This window comes from Vidua macroura, chromosome 18 (genome assembly GCF_024509145.1).
Source record: "Vidua macroura isolate BioBank_ID:100142 chromosome 18, ASM2450914v1, whole genome shotgun sequence".
Taxonomy (NCBI): Eukaryota; Metazoa; Chordata; class Aves; order Passeriformes; family Viduidae; genus Vidua; species Vidua macroura.
The window spans coordinates 5,619,707-5,633,398 of record NC_071588.1 but is presented as its reverse complement, the minus strand read 5'-3'; the positions used below and the strand labels follow the sequence as shown (position 1 = coordinate 5,633,398).

At 41.0% G+C, this 13,692-nt stretch overlaps 1 protein-coding gene across 5 annotated transcripts in view; it reads right to left on the bottom strand.

The window, feature by feature from the left end:
- Positions 1–13,692, bottom strand: part of ZNRF3 (zinc and ring finger 3) — a 67,585-nt gene that overhangs the window by 13,594 nt on the left and 40,299 nt on the right. The window lies entirely within an intron of this gene.

The following is a 13,692-nucleotide window of genomic DNA, read 5'->3' as shown; positions in this document are numbered from 1 at the left end:
AACTTAACATTTTGTACAAATGACAGAACAATTACAAACACAGGAGCTCCTGAATCTGCATGGAACATAGTTAAACTTCACTACAGCTTCTACAGTGTTTCTGCTCCTTCCTTCTCAAACTCCTCTTTAAACAACTTTTTAAAGGAATTCAAATTAGATTTAGATCCTCTAAAGACTTAAAGTAGAAGAATTTTTTTAAAATTATATTATTTCCCCTCTATTTTACTTATAAGTGCCATTATAAACTATCTTTCCTATAACTTGGGGTGGAGACAAGCTCACTAGTGTAGAAAATTGAGGTGGACCGGGTTCTTTATACTTTTTCAGTGTCACTCTCACTAACTAGGATATCACAGTCTCAAATTGTGCCTCAGAGAATACTGCTTTTTCTGACCATCAGAGGTCAGAACTGTTGCATACGTTTCTTATGCTGATCAGAGCTGTGTAAGTGCACAGCTTTTCATCAAATACAGTCCAAACCTGGAGTTACCAACTGCACAGAGAAGGCATTAGAAGAGATTAAAATCCTCTGGGATAGAGAAAACAGTATTTTAGATTGCTAACAGAGGGGTTTTACCCGGCTTCTGCCACTGTGTCTCTGCATGTACTGTTCAAATGTTGCTCAATGGCTCCACAAAGCAGACATTCCCAGTAACTTTTCAAATCCTATTGCCTTTATGGACACAGAATATAAGAAACTATTTCTCCAAGCAACAACAGCTATCATATCACCACCACAGTACTAAACAGGAACGCACTGGCCCTCAACAGAGACTACCAGAACCTGAACTTACATTGAGATATAAGAGAAACCAACAAAAGTAATAAATTATGAAACATTACTCAGCAGTTTCCTGGAAAAATGTTGGCCAATACAGAGAAGTTGGTTTGAATACATAAAGGTCACTTTCTTTGCTCTATTCTCATATTTTATTTTAAATCAAAAGGGCCCATCAGACAGCACATCAGGGAAACCAACTCCCAAATTAGAGCTTTTTCTCAGCCCACCAGGTATTTGTCCCCTTTGAAGTCAGCACACCTGGTTAATGACTAAGAACTGTTGGGGAGGAAGAGTTAAAAGGAATCTACCACCCATTCTCCCTTGCAGCAGCCCTGAGGTGAGGGCTCATCCAGGTTTCCCTGGAAGGCACCCCTTACAGACACGCACCCCTTACAGAACTGTTCAGGCTATTTCGAATGCTTTTTCAGGATGATCAGTCAACAAGCAAGGCCCCCTGATCTCTGAAGAGATTTTTAAAGAGATTTTGCAGATCAGCGCTGATAAAAACTCCTTACTTGGGTGCATACACTGAACGAGCAACAAGTTTTCTACCACCAGGTGCTAAGAAAGGAAAAGCACCGAGTAAAAAAATCGTGCTGCGGAGGGCAACGGCAAATGGGGGTGACCCGTGTGGCCATCCTGCCAAGTGCGGGGCTCGTTTCGCCGAGGCCAAGCGGGGCTCGTTTCGCCAGGGCCAAGCGGGGCTCGTTTCGCCAGGGCCAAGCGGGGCTCGTTTCACCGCGGCCAAGCGGGGCTCGTTTCGCCGAGGCCAAGCGGGGCTCGTTTCGCCAGGGCCAAGCGGGGCTCGTTTCGCCAGGGCCAAGCGGGGCTCGTTTCGCCGAGCCCTGCGAGGCTCCCGCCGCCTTCCCCCCGCCCCACGCGCGGCCCTGAGGGGCCAGCGGCCGCGCACAGCGCCCCGCTGCGGCCGCAGCGCCCCCGCGCCGGAAGCGCCGCCTGTGCCCGGCCATGGAGGGGAGAGGACGGGGCCGGGGCCGCGGGGTTAACGCGGGGGTTTTTATTCCTTGCTGGGGTTTAAATCCTGATTCCCAGGGAAAGGCGCTCCTGCCAAGCTTCCCGGCTCTGCCGGAGGCACTGACCACTCCATAAGGAGCCATGTCCGCACTCGGGTGCCGAGGCGCTCCCGCCGCCCCGAGCAGCCCAGGGCACGGCCCGGGAGCCACGGCCCGCACCGGGCTCCGGCTCCGCGGCTGGGTGGCCGCCCGACGGGCCAGGATCCGCTGGCCGGAGATCAGAGGCTGCCTCCGCCTCCAGCTCGGCCGTAAAACCGGCACTCCGGAGGGAAGGAGAGCAGGGCGAGCGGCGGGAGCACTTCTGCTCGCTGGGCATTCCCCTCCGGCCCTCGGTTCCAGGTGGCGGCCGGCGGGGCCGGAGCGCACTGTGACCGGGGCTCCGGGGCAACCTGAACCACCTGCCGGCCACCGCCGGTCCTCCGGCATCCCCGAGAATACCGCAGGATAGTTAAATCAAAACGTCTTTGAAAATACCCCGTCCGCTACTCAGTAATCAGGGCAGCTCAAAATAACACAGCAATGTTAAGTCCCACTTAAAACAATGCCAGTCTGTAATAGGCACGTGATTTTTTCTTTTTGGGCTAGCCAGCATTTAGACTCCCTCAAATCATTTTTCTAAGCAAAGTGACCAAACCTACCTCAAAAATAAACCAAGCTAGATAAGGGGGGAAAATAAGCTAATACTTTTACATTTACAATACTTGTGGCAAACAATCAGACATTTCCACAATTCAATTCCCATTCATTTGCCAGGCCTATTGCTTTCTGTGATTGTCTTCTGTGGTTTAAAACAAATGACTATCACTACGTATCAGTATTCTCCCACTTTTGTAAAGAGTAATAGAAAACAAACCAAGAAAAAAAAAAAAGGTAATTGCACTTATAATTCAAGTGATCACTTTGTTCATAGCGACAACAACCTCCCAGTCCATCTCTGTGTTCAGAGTCTAGAGTTTATGCTACTACAGAACAATGGACGTTACCAATAAAATGCACATTAAATATTGTCTCAGATTAAAATCTGGCAGAATTTAATAGGCCTTGTAATCTAGGTAAGATAAGAGGAAGTGTACGTGACAGAAGCACAAGAAAAATACCTCTCCACATCTCCAGGCCTGAGGAATTTTAAGTTATTACCTCAAAGAACACCAGAAAGATTTTAAGAGCTCTGCAATACCTCCCTGTGGGCCAGGCAAATACAATAAGGAAGTAACAACTTCCTTGATGAGGCAAACTTTCATCCCAAGGGACCAGATAATTATTAAACAGGTGCACTGTTCCTCTCGTTCATTCAAGTCAGGTAGGACAGCAACAATCAAAACAGTAAAGTTCAGCTCCTTCCTGACATCTTGAAGGACTTTGCATGCTTGCACATATGAACATGGCAAGCATCTCCTCCCCTCTCCTTTCTAGTATGGTTTCATTCCAATTATTGTTTCAGTTAGAACACAACAGTGGAGAAACCATCATAAGAAAAGCTGCTTAACAAGGTTCCCCTTTAAGAGAAAAATCTTACCAACAACATCAGCCTTTATTCATTACATTTACTTCTTTGCCAGAGTTAGAATTCCCTGACAATATCCAACAGTATTTGCACCTGAGGACATGACACTTTAATCTAATGGATTTCAGAGAGTGAATAAATTACAGATGAGAGAAAGACCAAGGCTTAAAACTATAGGTGGGGAGATCAAAGTTCATTAAGTACTGCAAGCTCTGCCATTTACATCAACATAGTAATGCATTACACATCCATTAAGAGAGTACATTTTGTTGAAAATGGCTATTGGCAGAGCCAGATTACTACTTATAAATAAACTTTTTAAAGTTAACATCCTGGATAATACTGATGGACTGAAGGCAGAAAAGGATGCTTCAAAAGTACTGGCTGCCTGTATAAACCACAGATATATCCTGGTGTTATAAAATTATGTTCTCACAAATATTTTTACATTAGAAACTACCTATCTCTCTTCCTGGATTTGTTCATCCAACTCTAGGTATTATCTTCTTGGAACTTAGTACACTCTAATTAACAAATATTAATTATAATTATGGTATGTGCTACATGAGCAGGTTGATTTATTCCCTGGGTTAAGAAACTCATGAAGCTGGGGAAGAGGAGGTTGGGCAATGGTTTAAGGAATAACCAGTACAAATGCCAGTAAACTCCTTTTAGCAAACTGTTCCACTGGGTGTCAGCATTATTAGCTGGTCCTCCAAAATGATCAAGACGGGAAGAGTAAGGATACAGTACACAGAAAACAGTTGTATAGGTCCCAAAAGGAAAATGCTCCTAGAATAAAGGGTAACAGCACAGCTCCAACAGGTATAACAACAGCTTTTTCCTACTGCCATTCCTTTTTTCAGTACATCTTGGTTTTTGGGACAGAAAATATGGTATTACTCTAAATCAGTGCAGAGACTGTTCAACAGAGTAGTCAATAAAATTGATTTGTATGTCCTTATTTAACTGACAACTGACCCAGTTTTTGAGGGTTTCTCCCCCCTCAGTTTCTCTATGAACTAATAATTATTGAACTTGAGGCATATTTTCTGGATATTCCCAGCCCATCAGATCCAACAGTCTATGTCAGATCTCTCTACATGGTGGAGTCAGTGGCCATTAATCTGACAAAAGAGTAGGATTATGCAATCAGTGTTAAGTGGAAGGTTTTTCATAGCTGACTCTATCATCAGCTGTCTTCTGGTGCTTTGAAATAAGAGAAGTCAGCCTCTCACACAGTGTACTGGTAACACACGAGCAACACTCAACGACATGCAACTTGCAAACTCTGTGACTCCAAGGAACAAGATTTTCAATGAAAAGCTGCAGTGTCTTGTTTTAGTGCTCTGGAAAAGCAGTTCAAGGATTTCAACCATTTTGACTGCTGGGAATACAGCTGAAGGAATGAGGTTTCCATCTGCAATATTTGACCAAAATAAGTGAGGGATATAGCAACTCAGTGGTCTTGGTCTTCTCCTGAGCAGACTCAAAAATAATAAAGTCTGTTCCAATATCAATTGATTTGCACCTGTTTTCTCCATATAAAGATCAAGTGAGACCACAAAGATATAGACAATATTACTCAGATATGATGCAGAATATGCAGTTCTATAATATTGGCTTTTCTAGTAGAGGTTTGCTATAGTTGTATGGTTAAACTATGACACTTCTGCAGACTTTGGTGCTGAAACAAGCATTAGGAGCCTACCTTATCAGGGTTTAACTTTTTGCAATTTTGAGAAAATCTCAATTAAGTCTGGACAAACCCAGGAAGTCCTAATGATGAGAGGGAGACCACTTGTTCCTACTACATAAGTGCATGATAAATCTGCAGGTTGTAACAAGGAGATGTTGCCACTGCCAGTTTGCCATTCCAGTCAGCTGAATCGTATTCTGCCCCGATGCTCTCAAAGCCCTAAACGTCTTCAGGAGAGAGGAATACCTTAAACAACCCTATTAAAACAAGCAGTGAGTATGAACTGCACCCCCATTCCATGGATGGCAGCACTAGATTTTCAGTATGGCAGAAATGGCATCACATGAAGCTCGGCAATAACACCCAAACCTGCTCATCATTAAGAGCCCTACATAAAGTCCACAGCATTGTGCAAATACACCTTTTCTTTGCAACTGTGAAAATGCAAAAACTTGTTTCTCTCAGAGCTACGCAGAATACAGACAACAACATCTGAACAATCCAGGCCTCTCTCTTTTCTCCCCCCACACTGCTATCAGGCTCAATCAATCACAAAAAATACCTTGTCCCTTGAACCAACACTGGAGCTAGCGAGCCAGGCCACAGGCCAATTCTGCAGGGCAGAGGAGGAAGGAGAAAAGGACAGCCATCTACTTTGCAAACAGTAGAAGTTACAAATTAACCAACTGATGCTTCAGACCTGTTAATGTACAATTCCCTGGTAATTCCAGAAACTCAGTTAAACCAAGCATAAACAGGATGCCATTTCAAACCTTTTCTGAGATAATGAAAAAGGAACTTTCTTCTGTCTGAATATTTCTGTCTGAAAACAAAGGCAGAGTATCAAAACAAGACAGTCAAATCCCCATGTATCACACCAGCAAAAAACCCCTTCCTGACTGGAATACTCGAATTCTCTGGCACCTTGAGATATGATTTATATACATGCCCTATAAATTCTGAATTACACAGCATTACAACAGTTGCTTACCAATTAAGAAGTATAGAAAGTGTGAAGCAGCATTTTAAAATTTAAAAGCATAATCACAATTTAAAACCAATGTACCTTTCTGTAAAAAAAAATCCAACCCCAAACCTTAAAAAGCTATGTACTTGCAGTTTTAAAAAAACTATCACCTCATGCAATACATAATAATCACATCAACAATATATACATACACACCAGTGTGATTCATACCACTCAGTACTGAGAGGCTCTCAGATGGTGAAAATCAAGAACAAGAAAACTAAAGTGTCTCTCTTTTCTGGGGTTAGGGAGAAACACTGTTATCAGTTCTGACTCTAGACTGACTAAAAACAGTAAGAAAAGGACATTTATTTAATCCTGAACACAGCAAAGCCTGCCGGCTGCACATCTCTTACATGAGAGATACATTTCAGAGTCATGGGACTCCACTCCCAAAGCCTGACCTCTGCTATCACCATTCTTGTTGCTGTGACAAGAGAGAAGGGTGAGCACTGGAAGAGATCAAAGGAGGGGACTGGGGTCTTGAACTAGATTACATATTCACAGAGAACTTAGCACACTCAGCAAGAACTGGGTGGCTGCATTCACAACAATTGATGGTTAACCCTTCAAGGTTTTCCCAGAACTTCTATATACAGTTACCTTTGAAATATAATGGTCAAAGGATGAGGATATTTTAGAAATTATGTACTAAACTTGTACTATATCATATGCTATAAAACACCACTACAACCAATCACATAATTCTTACCCTTTTCACTGAGGGTGTACTGAAAGTAGATGGATAGAAACAACAAACTAGACCTAAGATAATTGTGTAAACATACATGCAAGCATATTGTGGTGCTGAGAGAATAAAAACCAGAGATATAAGAAAGCACTGCAGGAGTTGTAAATTAAAGAAACTATTAATGCAGACCACTATAAAAAGGCATCCCTAGAGTACCCAAGCTGTTAAAAAAAGAATGTACTGAAGCTCCTCCTATAGGCATGTGCTCTAACTTTAGAATTATAAACTGGTATTTATGTACATTAAAAAGGAAAACAAATTATAAGAATTGTCTTGTATTTAGAATGAGAAGTGGCAAAACTTTGAAAAATTGTTAATAAGAATTCCACCTAACCTCAGCCAGTTTAATGAGGAATGCTTTGCATCATCTGTCTTGCTTAGCCTCACCCTCAGGAAGCTGACCTTCATCAAAAGGTTGGTATCTACTGTGAACAAGGACATTTTACAGATAACACAATAATCTGAGATGATGAAACAATAAATCCATATCTCAGTAGTGACAGAAAATGCAGTGTTCTTTGCAGGGTTATTAAGTGCCTACATGAAATCCCTAACAGTATGTTCAGATAGACATGACATATACCAAGGTGAGTTGAGAAGAAGCAAAGGTATTTTCACTTCTACACATATCCAAGTGCTGCAGTCCATTGCCCTGGAGGTTCTGTCCTCTTTGGCAGGGATGAGCATCTGCATCCAAGACTACAGAAAGGCATGTAAGCCCTAGTAAGGGACTTCAATCTTTCTGAATGAACAAAAAATCATGTGGGATGCCCTTGGAATCCAGTAGGATACTGCTGATTCTGTGAGATCCTCCCTCTCTACTACTAGAATCAGCTTGGGTAATAACTTGAATAGTAAAAATCTGCATGGTGGGCCAGAATTCCAGTTTAGCTAGCAACTCTCCATGTTTATGACTGGCTAATACAGGATGATACAGCCCTTCTTCCAAACAGTTATCCTTGGTTTTGGATTAATTTAGTTTCAAGGTCCCAGACTGTGGTGGGCCCTTGTTAGTTTGTTGACTCTGTTAAAAAAAAAAAAAAATTAAAAATTTTTAAAAAAGATAAAAAGAAGGGAAAACAAAAATGAAAAAGGTTGAGGATTTTTGTTACAAAGGGAAACTGGAAACTTCTCTCCACGCAAGCAGAGACATGGCTGTATTGCAGAGGCCTCGGGGCAAGGATTAAAGAAAAACAAAATAGAAACCCTTCCATCTCTAATTAGGGTCTTCATTTGCCAAAGAGCCATTCCACAGCGGGAGGAATTACATTCAAGCCGTTGCTTGGATAACGTCTCCCAGCAGGTTGGCTCCTCAGAACAGGCTACTCCGAGCCAACAATTTCTGGTTACTTGGAGGCAAGCAGCCTGCATATTGTTTTAACTGGCCTGGCTTTTACAGCCAGTTTTGCTGAAGAACAATCTTCTATTCAGAATGCAGAGATAAAAGCTTCACTTGTTTTGAATTTGTCGCCAGTTTCTTTATCCCTTTCTTTTTTTAAACATGGGAATTATAGGTTCTGGAGATTGCATTATTTCCCCTGTAGACTTCAATGTTTTTCTCCCTCTAGCCACTTGATTCTTTGCCAGTGAAGGCTGCTGTCTGGAGTCCAGCCATTCATCAGCCCCTACCTCATCATTAACACTGTGGTGCTGGCGGTCACAGCTCATTGCTGGCGACAGGAAATCCTAACTTGCAAGAGGTTAACCACAGCCCATAAACAGTCAGGCTGGCTCATTAGACCCTTATACTCAGCTGAAGCGACCCTCTGGGAGTTTCAACACCATCCATGGACCTGAAGTCTATGCATTCTGTGCTCTTTGCAAATACCTCCTCCCCCCCACACCCATTTAAAAGCTCACTATTTGGATCCTCAGGGCTAAGGCCCATCTTTCTTCCTATCCCAAAGGGACCACGTTATTTGAGCATTTTGAAAAATCACATGTCTGTGATGTGTTCTCTTGGCTTACCAATTGAACAAACCACCAATGGGCCAAGAACTGAGACATTAATGCACTAGAATACACACATTCTTGTGATATTTTTAAAAGTCTCTGTGAGAGTTTCATATTCCTACTGAACAGTTCTAAGGCCACAGCAATGTAAATACTAATAATGTATAATTAATCTGTATAACCTAATTCATGTCACAAATATGTCCAACTCAAATGTTCAAAAACGAACCTGCTAGAATTGTAAGTAGCTCGGTCAGTACTCCCTGCACTGACTAAAAAGCACTTCCTACTCATTTTGAGTTCACAGTATGATCACTTGTTTCATTTGGAGTCATTTCCTTGAACTCAGTACAAATGTTAAATCATCATGTTATCCAAAACCACACCTCTAGATATCACCTGGTCATCAAAAAGATAAAATGTTTAGAGCAGAAAAACATGTTCTGGCAAATTATCTCAAAGCAGTAGGATATGAAGCACAATTTGTGTAATTTTTTTTTCTCTTTCCTTCCTTTCAGTCTTGTGAAAATAATTGCAAAACATTCCCACTTTATGTCTGCAATTTCCCAGGATCCAGCTTTTTACCACTGTCGATTGTATCTGCCCAATTTTTATTCTGAATATTGGAGTCCCTCTGATGCAGCTCTGGTTACATTCCGAAGTTCTCCAATTTCTTTCAAAGCCTTCTGTCTCCTAGTGCACCAAAATTAGGCATGTCACTCATCTGTGAAGTCCTAAATAATTCCATTCCCTGCCTCCATATCTGCTCCTTATTTTCTTCACTTTCTGGTCCATTTATCTGATTCTGCTTGCCAGGCTTCTTTTGTGCTCATTTCTATAATCCAACACAGCAGCACTTGCTCTCTTACTTTTCTGTTTCAAACTCTTGCCACTATACAATTCTCCTGTTAGAGAAACAGGTAGGTTCTGCATGTAAAACAAAAACAGCTCTCAATGTTTGAAAGGCTTACAAGGCACATAGAATAATGAAAACTTAAAAAACTTAAAAGACATGAAACTTAAGAGACATGAAGCATTTACATATTTTTATTATTATTTGTAAGTGCAGCATGCCTTAAATAATTTTTCCTTAGTTTCTACTTAGCCTTGACTTCCATTAATTTCCCTGGGAGATGTGACTGAGCTGAACTCCAGTAACACATGTACTGCAACAACACCTGCTTCTTTAGCTTAAGGGAGAAGCAGCTGTGTTCCACAGTTGGTTTGAAAGGAGTGAAGATGGTGCTGGGGACTGCTAAGGACTCAACTCTAAAAGTGGACTTTTATTTAAAGTAATCAATCCAACAATGGCAAATCTAAGGAGTGCCCAGAGGGAGAAACACGAGAGAGGGCTTTGTTCATGAATAGCTGATGCTTTTCTTAACTGTGCAGGCAACATGGAAAGAAAGTTAGAAAAATAATACAGTAGCAGACTGCTGGCACTAGTTACCAATGGAAAGAGCTCACCATGAATGAAAACCTGACAGAACTACTTCTTCTGAACTGCAATAACCTAATTCAGCCCTTGTTTGGCCCTTCCTTTGAGCTCTCTCCTCTTTGGCTTTGATCCAGTTCTTTTCTTTCCTTCTGCATCTTTCACCATACAATCCATACACAAACCTTTCCTCTCCCCACATTTCAACTGGCTTGCCTGTCAGTTCTCTTTCCTGTGCTCAACCTCTCCCTTCTCTCCTCAAAAGGGACTGCAGAAATTACAGTGGAAGGTAGAGATGGAATGAGAGGATTTAAAGAGGGAATACATGAGAAAGGTACTTATAAACTCAAGAATTCAGTTATAATGATGACACTGCTGTTTCATGCAGTGGCCACGTGTTCTAACACTCTCAGATGCAGCTTTTCTTCCTTTTTTCTTTCCCATTCAAATCACCTTCTTCATCTGTTAAATAGGCTTGTTAGACTATGGTCTGTGGGGGGATGAAGAGGCAAGGAGATGGGAAGCAGAAACACACTGAGATTTTGGCAAAAGCATTTTGTTCTATGTGATTTTTTTTTCTTCTTCTTGTCTTTTTCTGTGTGTCATTAAGAAAAGCCATCTTCTTCCTGAAAAAAACCCCATGTATTATCTATCCCCTCTTCTGATCTCATCTATGCTAGAGTTTTGTTAGAACTCTAGAAATCCCTGTGTCTATATGGTGCAGAGGTCTGATCACACTGCCAGCAATGGGGAAGTAAGAAAAATTAATGTCAAAACATAAATGACATCAAAAGTACTTGCACAAGTAACAGTATCACTTCAGATATCATTTTAAAAAGATATTTTACAGTTGTTTAAAAGGGATGTTAACATTTCAGGTGTCCTGGACATTATAAATGATGCTGAAGTGGGGAATAACAAGAAACAATCATTATGATATTATAGTACTTATGATGTTCTTTGGTGCTTTGGGAAAATTATCATTTTCTCTTTCTCAATATATTCTTTAGAACAAACACAGTAAAGACAAACACAAACATGGCAGGCATTACAGTTTTATATACTACATTTTTTCACAGTAAACCCCAATTTTAGGTAGTGCTAAAACAACATACCTTGGAAATAAAAAAAAATTAATGCAAAGTTAATGAAGATTCTTAAAGAACATGACTGATTCAGAAGATCTGAATCCTTAACACTAGCCAGGATGCTATTTTAACCCCATTAAAACTCATATTCATTTTTCATTACAGAACAATGGGGTTGATAAAAACAATAGTTTTTGTTTTGATCAGAGTTCTGGCATGCTTGACATTGCAATATAGATCTGACAGCTGGTCCACAGCCAAAGGAATCTAGTCTCATTCAAAAAGCTTTCTTCTACTTCATAACAACTTCCTCCTTAACACAGAATATCTGGGAGCCCAAAACAACCAATATTAAGTTTATACTGCCAAAAAAACCTTTCTCAGTCTGTAGTCTGACATATATTTATGCCCACACTGCCATCACAAAAAGTAGACCCTACCACCTCCTCTTACTTGTTCCTACCTCCACTGGACTCTACACTGTCAGCACAAACCTTCAGGTAGCCACACAGTGAAACAAACAAACCAGCCAGCTAAAACATCACTCATACTATTACTTTTCATCCTGATCAATGAAATTTTTCCACTAATTTTTGAGACTACTGCCTCAAAAACAATGACAAATGCTTTTTGGATGCTGTTTGCAAAGCAGAAACACAGGTTAACAAACAGAAGGCAGAAAAGGTCTCCAAATTAGGGAATAGATACCATAAGTAGGATGTAAACTACTTCAATGGATAGAAGAAGTTTTCCTGAAGTGACAATATTTCCTACTGCATGCAGCACAGGATTCATCACAGGGTGCCTTACTGCAGCTGTCACTACCAGTTGAAAGTATCTGAACAAGCAAAGTTTTGGAAACATTGACCAATGGTTTTAGGCATGGCTCTCATTAATTTTAGATCTTAATCTATGGCATAGTTCAGTCCTAATTTCTGAACAAGTTTAACATGGAAGAGTCTTTGCCTAAATTCAATATGCATTTCTACAACGGAACAGAATCCATTTCTACAGGAAATTATCCAAACTGCGTATAAAACTATTAACATTATAAAGAAACAAAAAGTATACTTATACTGTCAGCAACCAATTTGAACATGTAACTGATTGCTTAATTTAGGCTATTAATATAAAGGTGTAAGTTACTTTTGTTTAATTTGCCTTTTTTTATTAGTTTTAGTAACTCTGAAAGAAAAAGATTAAAATGGACTCCTCACAGGCCTTCTTGTTTCTCAAGTCTTAGAACAGATCTCTCTTTATTCAGGAACTAAACTACCAACATAGCCCCATAAATTCTCATTTGATTACCTTAGTTTAAATATAAAAATTCCTATAAGTTGTTAGACAAAACGTTAGGAATCACAGTTCAACTGTTAAGTGCATTTTCAAGTTATGATGATTTTTGGCCCAGCCTAACTAGTATAATAATAATGATGACATGGTAAAACAAGAGATTCTTCTAGTTAGTACTTGTTTAAATTTTTGTAAATAAGCTCTCAGAAAAGAAGTGAATGGATATTGGAAGAACTGCCAGGAATTTCCTCATATCACAGATTTCTTTCATCTGAAGAAAACAGGAAGCTGTAGTAGCAGGGACATCCTGTCTTTGTTAGGTTATACTCAGATGCACATCCTCAAATACATATATCCTATTAATTCAGAAGAAGAGCAGTCCCTGGAAGAGAAAGAAAAACTAAATCCTTTCTTGTGGACTTTCAATCCTGCAGAAAGGGAAGAAGTGCTACTTTTAAACAAATCTTCAGCATTTTCTCACTATCCTGTACTGAAATAAAAAAAAAAAAAACCAGTGGTATCACTGAATTGTATTTCACAGTCTTGACAGATGTAATTTGCTTTGAAAATTACTGGGGTGGGGAAGAACAGGGGTCTGCATATTGGAGAGTACAGGACACATGCAGGTATAGTGGGTCACAGACTCCCAGAGCGGTCTGGGTTGGAAGGGACCTTAAAGAACACCCAGTTCCAACTCCCCAGCCCTGCCAGGATGCAGCAGGCAATCAGTATTGCAGGCAACCCTGCTTCTCCCTTCCTCCAGCACAGTGCCACTGCTGGAGCAGTGAAGGAGCCTCATTGTGCTGTGAGCAGAGAGAAGGCAGGAATTCCAGGAGGGGAAAGGTTCCCTTTGAAGCACATGGCACGAAGAGCTTCCCAGTGACCATGGCAACAGCTCAGTGGGTTCCCAGCCTGAGAACCAAGTTACTACAGCCATGCCTCAAAAACAAAAAAAGTCTGAAAGAAGGAGAGAGGGGGAGGTGGGGTTGGGGGTGTGGGGGAGAGAAGCTGAAGCAAAATTAGCCTGGCAGAAACTGAGCGGCTCCCTGGTAGGCAAATCCAGCCAATAATGCTGCTCGGGTTCACGGGGTTTCCTTTTCATTTCCAAAAGCTTTCTTCTTCCTCTGTCA